General features: G+C 39.6%; 1 pseudogene; it reads right to left on the bottom strand.

Annotated features, from left to right (window-relative positions):
* Positions 1–3,283: 3,283 nt before the first annotated feature.
* LOC118857815 lies at positions 3,284–4,297 on the bottom strand (annotated as a pseudogene).
* Positions 4,298–8,824: the final 4,527 nt, after the last annotated feature.

Genomic DNA, 8,824 nt, shown 5'->3' with positions numbered 1-8,824 from the left:
ATGGATGGGAAAAGTGAGAGGGAGAAAAAGATAATGCTTAATGATTGAAAACAATAAAATAATTTAAAAAGAAAATACTCTGCTATGGCATTCATTTAGTATAGTATTTAAAGACCACAACAAAACCTTTGAATAACCTATATATGTACTTTTTAATTATATCAAACATAACTTTTCTATCTTGATAAAATTTCTACAAAATCCTATCATTTCTAGATTTTTTTATATTGCATTTGTCAGGTTGTTCCCTCACAGCAGAAGGCATTACAGAAGTGCGAGATATGTGCTTAAACACCAACAAGGTGAGGAGAGAAGCCACAATAAGCCAAGGTGTAGAAAGGACAATGTGGTCCCAAAGTCCCTCGGAAACTTTTCTACTCAAGTCATACGTGCATTTTCCCTACCCACCTAGGAAATCTAAGCCTCTAGCTCAAATCTACCAAACTCTTCCTTTGAGAGAGATCACGGTATAGTATCAGGAATCTCAGAAGAGGTGTCTTAAGATATGTACTAGCCTTGGCTTTGGCCTTTACTAGTTATGTCCCTGTTGCTGGCAAATTCCTGGAAGAAACTGGCTTCATCTAATGATTATATTTCTTCACTGTCCACTGTTACTCAACTGCCTGCAATCTATCTTCTCCCAATACTGCTAAAATTGCTTTCTTAAAGATCACCAGTAACTTCCCAATGCCAAATCCAATAGCCATTTTTTGTTTTGTTTTGTTGCCCAGTATTCCCATTCTCTGCAGCATTTGGCAGTATTGACTATCCCCATCTGAATATATTCTCAAATGGTGAATAAGATAGCCAATTTTTCTTGCTCTCTAACTACCACCTTTCTGTCTTTTTATTTAGATACTCCTTTTCCTTACCCCTTAAAAATCACTGTTCCTCCAAGGGTCTGTCCATGGCCTTCTATATTTTTTCACTTGGCAATCTCACTCACTTTCATAGCTTCAGATCCTACCTTTACAAGATAGCCCTAAATCTATATCTCTCTAACCTTGACCTTTCTTGCAATATCTAGACCTGTTTCCAAATGCTGATAAGGCATCTCTGACTAGCTGTTCTACTAACACCTTAAATTCAGCATGTCCGAAATTGAGTTTATCTTTTTTTCTTAAATCCATTTCTTCTTCTGACTGAAGTATTTCTCTTGGTGGCATCTTTGTTCACTCAGTTTCCCACAGTCTCTTCTCTCTTCCAAACCTTTCCGAATGATTGATTCTAATACCACAATGTCTCTTGCATCTGCCCCTCATCAGGAGACCCACTACCATTGCCCCACTAGTATACTATTACCTACCTTGACTATATGCAATAGCCTTTTAACATGCACTCTTGCTTCTACTCTCTTCTTCCTCTAGTCTATGCTTGATATAAAATTTTTATGCACACATATCATGGCACTTCTTTGCTCAGATTGCTCCTTATGCCTCAAATGTCTTCTCATCCCCTTCAAGACTCTTGAATCTTGCAAGAGATTGGATTCTGAAATTGTTCAGGCAAAGCAGTTAAAAGGATGACATTGGAGAGATTTAATTTCTTCTTTAAAGCCACCACTATTTCATCCTAGAAAACAGTGTCCCAGTACCAAACCCAAGTTGGTAACAATTTTCTCTCCCCTCAGATATCACATAACCCATTAACTAGACAATGAGCTTTTACGTAAATATATCTTCTTCCAAAGTGCCCAGTTAGCATAATGCCTTGCTCCCAGATAGTTAGGTAGTACAATGGATAGAGCACTGGACTTGGAGTTAGGAAAACCTAAGTTCAAAATCTGCCTGGGATATAGGCCTGGTAGTGAAATAGTTGAGTCAGTAACTGTAATGTTAACACAATTTGAAGATCTACCCAGCCGCTTAATAGGCCTATGTGACCTGTTTTGAACCTGAGTCACATGGAAGCCTGACTCACATGAGCCTGGATCACCAGGGTTGGGATGCCCTCTGGCCCTGAAGGAGGCATTTTGCTTCGGGGCTCACTCACTGGAAGAGCATTTGTGTAAGTTAGCCAGATGAGACTCTGGGTAGCCATAAAGGAGTCCCCAGCTTTGAAAAATCTAGGTGTTGATGCTTCTCTCTCTGGTAACTATGTATGTATTGCTTTTGGTCAGACAATTGGAAGCCTTGTCTGTTGGTCTTTGCTGTTTGTATTTGCTCCATTTATATAATTTCTGCTTGTAATTTCTGTTTGTATTTTCTCTGAAGTTCAGGGTGCTGACTTTTCCCCTGAACTTTAACCCCCCAATTAAAGTAAGATTGTTAACCCCTTTAAAGTTGCTTTCCTTTAGAAAAGCAGATCGAAGAACCTGTGCTAGCAGCCCTCCTGTGTGCTGGTGTTACTGTTCTAGCATTGTAAGGTTCTAAGACTTCTAAAGACACATGATGGAAAATTCTATCCACATCCAGAGAAAGAATTATGGAGAATTAAGGCAAATAGAAGCATACTATTTGCTCTCTCTCTCTCCTTTTTATTTTGTTTCTTCTTTCTTTTGGTTCATTCCATTGGTTATAATTCTTCTTTGCAATATGACTAATGTGAAAATATGTTTAATGTGAACCTATACGTAGAGTCTATATCTGATTGCATGCCATTTTGGAGAGGGCAGAGGCAGGAGTGGAGGGAGGGGGAGAAAATTGTGGAACTGAATGTTGTAAACTAAAAATAAATTAATTAATTAAACAAAAAGAAATAGCTGAGTCAAAGGACACACTTTGTTTTAGTCTTTCTGTATAATTCCAAATTGCTTTCCAGAATGCTTATACCCCTTTACAAGTGTACCAACATTGCACCAAAGTGTCTGTTTTCCCAGCATTTTCCTTTGTTGTCATCTCTGCCACTCTGACGTGCATGAAGTAAGATCTCAGAATTGCTTAATTTGCATTTCTCTAATTATTAGTGATTTGGAGCATTTTTTTCATAAGGCTCTAAAGCCATATATGAACTGCCTGTTCATACCAGCGGTATATTATTAAATACATCCTAAAAGAAGGGAACCTATACACACTTCTGATAAAATAATAGAACCCATGAAGTAGAAAATGAGCACCAAAGATCACACAAAACATCAAAAGTTCCCATTCTGAGGTGGAGGGGGTCCCTGAGGTTCAGGTGGGGACAGACCTGTCAAGGGCTGTGCATTGGGAAGCCTGACCCAGTTTGAGTCTTGGAACTGCCTCTGGGCTCCCAAGCTGCCTTCCAAGTCCCAAGGCATTCTTTGGGACCTTGCTGACAGACAGGCTTGGGTGTTGAGAAAGCCAATGTGAAGGCCACCTCATTAGTAGATGACTTCATAGACTGTGGCCTTCTTGTTCCCCAAGCTGGTGATAATAAACTGGCTATCCATGGAGCAGTCAGAGCTCAGGACTGATGAGGATTCTTTTTACTGGAAGATGCTGTCTCCCTAGGCACTGAGTAGTTTGTCTTTGTAAGTGTTCACAAACCATGTCCCATAGGAGGTGAACTTGAGGGAGAAGAGGCAGCTTTTATGAAGGTATAGTTTGTCTAGCTTGATGACATGTAGGATCTCCACAATGCTGCTCTCCAGGCCCACCACCAGCCAGTCAGTTGCCTTTGAGGCACTTGTCCAATGAGATATGAGATCTACAGTCACGCTGTAGGAGCTCTTGGCTTTCATGCAGGTCCCAGAAGTGAACAGTGTTGTCTGGGTCCCCATTCTACAGCTGTACCCCATCATTAGAGATGTCAATGCCACTGGTCCCCCATCTGTGTGGTCCTGGAACTACCAGACCATGACCTGTTTCTGCAGGTCCCACACAACAAAGTTGCTATCACTGAAGCAAGAAAATCACACCTTGGCCTCAGGACTGATGGCCAGGTTTTAGAGGGCAGATGCCAAGGATGTGAGTTCAGCCTTGATGCAGAAGGTAATGGCTGCCAGGTCCCAGATGGACAAGGTGCTGCCTTCCCCACCCACAATCAAGGCCCCACCCATATGGCAGTGACTTGCAGAAGCAGATGCAGTTGTCTCAGATCAAGTAGTCAAGCTGTGCCATGGGAGTCTTGGCGTCTGGCTGGGCCATGACCTACACTTTCACACAGCCTTTGCCCTCCATGCTGGATAGAGTTGCTGATGGTTACAGCACAGTTGACTTTGGCAAGGGCCAGGACGTACAGCTGTCAGGCATGTAGAGGGATGCCAGTGCCCAGGAAGAGCATCAGATGGGAAGGGCACTGGCAGCAAATGCCCATCAGCAGACAATTGAAAAGAGTAAGTCAGTTTCCCTGAGGAGCTGCTGGGCAGGTTAGTTGGAGAGTGGCTCAAACTCATAAATTTGAATCAGTTCCTTATGTTTTGGAAATGAGACCTTTATCAGAGAAATTTATTGCAAAGATTTTTTCCCCAGCCAAGTGTTTCTCTTTTCATCTTAACAATTGGATTTGTTTGTGCAAAAAAAATATCAATTTTATGTAATCAAAATTATCCATTTTCTGTGATCCTCTCTGTCTCTTGTTTGGCCATGAACTTTTCCCCTATTCATAGTTCTAATAGGTACTTGTTTCCATATTTCATTTGGAATTTATCTTGGTATAAAGTAAAATATGTCAGTCTAAATCTCATCTCTTCCATACTACTGTGCACTTTTTCACACTGTGTTTGCCAAATGATGAATCCTCATCCCAGTAGCTTGGGAATCTTTTAATTTGAATGCCAGGGTACCAGACGCACTTGCTTCTGTAGGTTTTGTACCTAATCTGTTTCATTGATATCAATCCCTCTGTTTTTTAACCACTAACAAATCATTTTAATAATTACTGTTCTGAAGTATAATTTGAGATCTGGTCCTGATAGGGTCCCTTTGTTCCCATTTCTTTTTATTGTTTCTGTTGAGAATTTACTTTACTTTCTTTCCATATGAATTTTACTTTTTTATTTCCAAAAGTAATCCTTTTGTATAGTGAAAGATAACAAAAAGAAAATGAGGTAATAACAAGTAAAGAAGAATCAAAATTATCGCTTTTGCAGATGATATGATAGTATGCTCCCAGAACCCTAAACAGTCAAATAAAAAATTAATTGAAACCATAACTTTGGCAAACTTGCTGGATATAAAATAAATCTACACAAATCATCAGCATTTCTAAATAATACTAATAAAACCCAGCAGGAAGCAATAGAAAGAGAAATTCCATTTAAAATAATTATACAGTGTATAAAATATTTTGGAAGTCTGTCTTCCAATATACATACAAAGACTATATAATTGCAACTAAAACTGTGTACAGAAATAAAGACAGACCTAAATAATTGGAAAAAATATTAATTGTTTCTAGGTAGGATGAGGCAATATAATAAAAAGGTCGATGCTATCTGAATTAATTTACTTATTTCCTTGTTTTCAATGCATGATGGTCCTTTTCTGGTCATCCATTCCTGGTTGATTTATTTTATCTATTTCTTAAATGCAAGCCATTATTAGCAATATGTCGCAGTCATTTTACATTCATTGTATGTTTCTTCTTTGTCCTTTGGCTTGGTCTCAATTGTAATTCTTCAGAGATTGTAGAGTTCCATGATTCATTCATAGCCATAGAGTATCACCGGAAGAATATTAATATGAAAGGGATGTGTGTGTGTGTGTGTGTGTGTGTGTGTGTGTTGTCAGAGAATAGCTCGCAATCATTGAGCATACTATATAATTTCCCATTTGCAATCCAGCCTGTTCTCTTTCTCCTATTCCTACTTCATGGAGTTATTGTAAGGAAATTACTTTATGAATCCTGAAGTGTGCTACAAATATCAATTATTATTAAATCCTAATATTCTAAAATGATGAGTTCCCTACTAAATTCTCACCTTGATGAATCATTGGGCAATGCCAAGGATCCTGGGTTCCCAAAGGCTATACAGATCTTTTAGGCTTCACCAAGATGTAAAAGCTCTATGTAGAAGCCCTGTGGTATGTTCAGAGTCTCTTATTTGAGGACCAGCCAGGTTTGGATAGGTTATCCCCAAAGGCTGGCTACAAAGTAATGATTTTTTGAGGGGGGAGGGGAGGGTCTCACAGAAATTCATGGAAACCATTAACTAGGGTAATGAGTAATGATAATCTTCCTTGGTAGAGGAAATGCCTGTGACAATGAAATTATGGGTCCTTTGAGAAAAGGTCATGCCTTTCTTGAAGTTTGAGATAAACAAGCTTAGACCAAATAAAATGCACTAAGGAAAATTGGATGGGGGGGTGTCTTTAACCATTGAAATTAACATCAAGGAGAAAATCCATGTTAATTCTATATATACTGTGAGGTACTATCAAAGACAAAATGTTGAACTCTAAAAACTAGCTTCATGTGTTAATTTTTAGGTGTTATTCTGGTAACGCAATCAACAAAAATAAAGAAGTTGGGAAGGAAATTTTCAGGAGAAAGATGATGAATTCAGTTGTGAACTTGAATAGTTTTGAGTCATGGCAGGAAATTCAAGGTGAGATATCCTCTAGTTAGTCGGTAATAATTCTGGAACTTGAGAGAGTTTAGGCTTAGAGACATGGATTTAGGAATAAAGAGGTGATAACTAAAGAATCAGTTAAAAGAAGGTCAGTTTTTAAAAAAAGACGGCAAAAAGAAAGATCAGGGCTGTGTCTTGAATAATCCTCAGGGAATGCGGAGAGGAATAGAGTCTTACATACGAAAGCTAATTAAAATAGTGCTCAAAAATGAAACTATATCTAATCAAGGGAACTGGAAGACACATTAAACATGGTTTAAAAAATTATCGTTGAGGAAATAAGATAGTCAAGAAATATAATTGAGCTCTATCCTAAAACTCTTTCACAAAGATCTAGAAAATGTACCAGACAGAGTCCTGACTGGGAAAGCCAAGATAAAACTAAGGAATCATTTTTCCAGCCCATATCATCATACAGAGAAGAGACAGACTGAGAAATCTGTGGATGTCAGGGATGTGGTTTAGCTAGAAATTTCCATAAGGAATATTTTAGTGCAGGGACTAAACGAAAGGAAAAGCTGTTTGCCAAAGTAAGAAGAGGTCACAAACACAAAGACCTGACCTTGTGCAGAGTGCAGAAGCAGATGCCAACTGGCTAGTTTTGAATGAGAGATTTAGAATTGAGTCAGAAGGAGACCTGTGCCTAGGGATGGCATTCCAAATTAAGAAACAGTCACTGGCTGCAGGCTACGTACTGAATGAGGAGCATGTTCAGAAGCAAGCGCAACTATTTGACTCAGACCCCAAAACTTAAATAGCATGGGTGTCTCAGTTTCAGCCTCCAGTCCAGTCTCAAACCTACAGAAGAAAAACTAAAGTGGGAAACTCAGACCAAAAGCAGTAGTTTTGTCATTCTGAACCAGCAGTTTTTCAGCTGGCTGATAGTGGATAAGTTCAGTGGGACTATAACCAGGGCCGAGCTTACAGATATGCTACTTGGATGTAAAACCAGATCAGGATCTTGCAAAGGTCCGACAGAGGGCAGCAATCAGTTTTGCCCTGGATCAGATCACTCTTAGAGCAGAAGACATAAACCCAAAAGAAGAAAATTACTTCAAAACATCCACAAGCAAAGCCTCAAGGAAAACATAGCTTGGGCAGAAGTTTGACTAGAATTCCAGGAAGGGATGAAGCATGGAGAGAGAGAGAGAGAGAGAGAGAGAAGAGAGAGAGAGAGAGAGAGAGAGAGAGAGAAAGAGAGAGAGAGTTTAAAATATTTTTTATAAATGTGAGACGGCCAGAAGGAAAAATGGAGAACAGAATTAGCAGCTTGGCACAAGAGGTGTAAAACTTTACCCAGGAAAAAAAAAATCTTCCTGAAAATTAGAATGAACTGAATAGAAGTTAATGACTCTATGAGACAACAAGAAACATTAAAACAAAGTCAAAAGATCGAATAAAAGAAAAGAAAATGTGAGGTATCTCATAGCAAAAACCAGTAGCCAAAACAAAAGTTAAGGAAAGCTGTTTTAAGAATCGATGGAAAAGAAAGTCATAAACAAAAAGGAGTCTAGACATCATATTTCAAGAAATCATAAAAGAAAGCTGTCAAATTTCTTAGAACCATAAGGCCTGCACTGAACTGTGCTCCACTCTCACCCAGGTGTGACAGCCCCTTCCTGCTCACCTTCTAAGTTGTCTTTTGCATCTGTGGGCTGAGAGGTCTGGAAACCACCACTGCTGCCAGTGATTCAGTCACCCCAAGGCCTGTGCCAGGTTTGCTGGGGCCCAGTCTGCATTCGACTGTGCTCCTCTCTCACTCTGGTGCAACAGACCTTTCTTGCCAACCTTCCAAATTGTCTTGGACTGGAAATTTGTTCCACTCCACCTTTTCGTGGGTTCTGCTGCTCTAGAATTTGTTTTGAGTCATTTTTTAAAAAGTAATTGGAGAAGTTTGGGGGAGAACTCAGGCAAGTCCCTGCCTTTACTCTGCCATCTTGGTTCCACCTTGGTCTCACATAATCAGGATGAGAAAGTAAAAACATATAACCAAAGAAAAAGAGGTTGGGGGGATCAGGCAATGCTTGAACCTCTTCATCTAAACTGATCAAAGGAGGGATGAATACACAAACAAAAGGTAATGAAACAGATTGCATTAAACCCGATTGTTGTGTTTGTCCTTCGTTTTCAAAGAGGACCATGGCATCAGGGAGATGATGACATGACTTGCAGTTGACTTTGGTTTGAGTGAGGAAGGGTTGTGCAAGGTCATTAGCCTCAGTTTCCCCTCCAGAGCCATCTGAGTCCAGGGGCCAGATACTCATCAGGATGACTGCAGATGACCCAGGATGCAATGGGAGACCCTGGCCCTTTCAAGCTAAGGCCTTTTCATGTACTCACTTAGAGTAA

This window comes from Trichosurus vulpecula, chromosome 7 (assembly GCF_011100635.1).
Source record: "Trichosurus vulpecula isolate mTriVul1 chromosome 7, mTriVul1.pri, whole genome shotgun sequence".
NCBI lineage: Eukaryota > Metazoa > Chordata > Mammalia > Diprotodontia > Phalangeridae > Trichosurus > Trichosurus vulpecula.
This window is presented reverse-complemented; position numbering and strand designations above follow the sequence as displayed.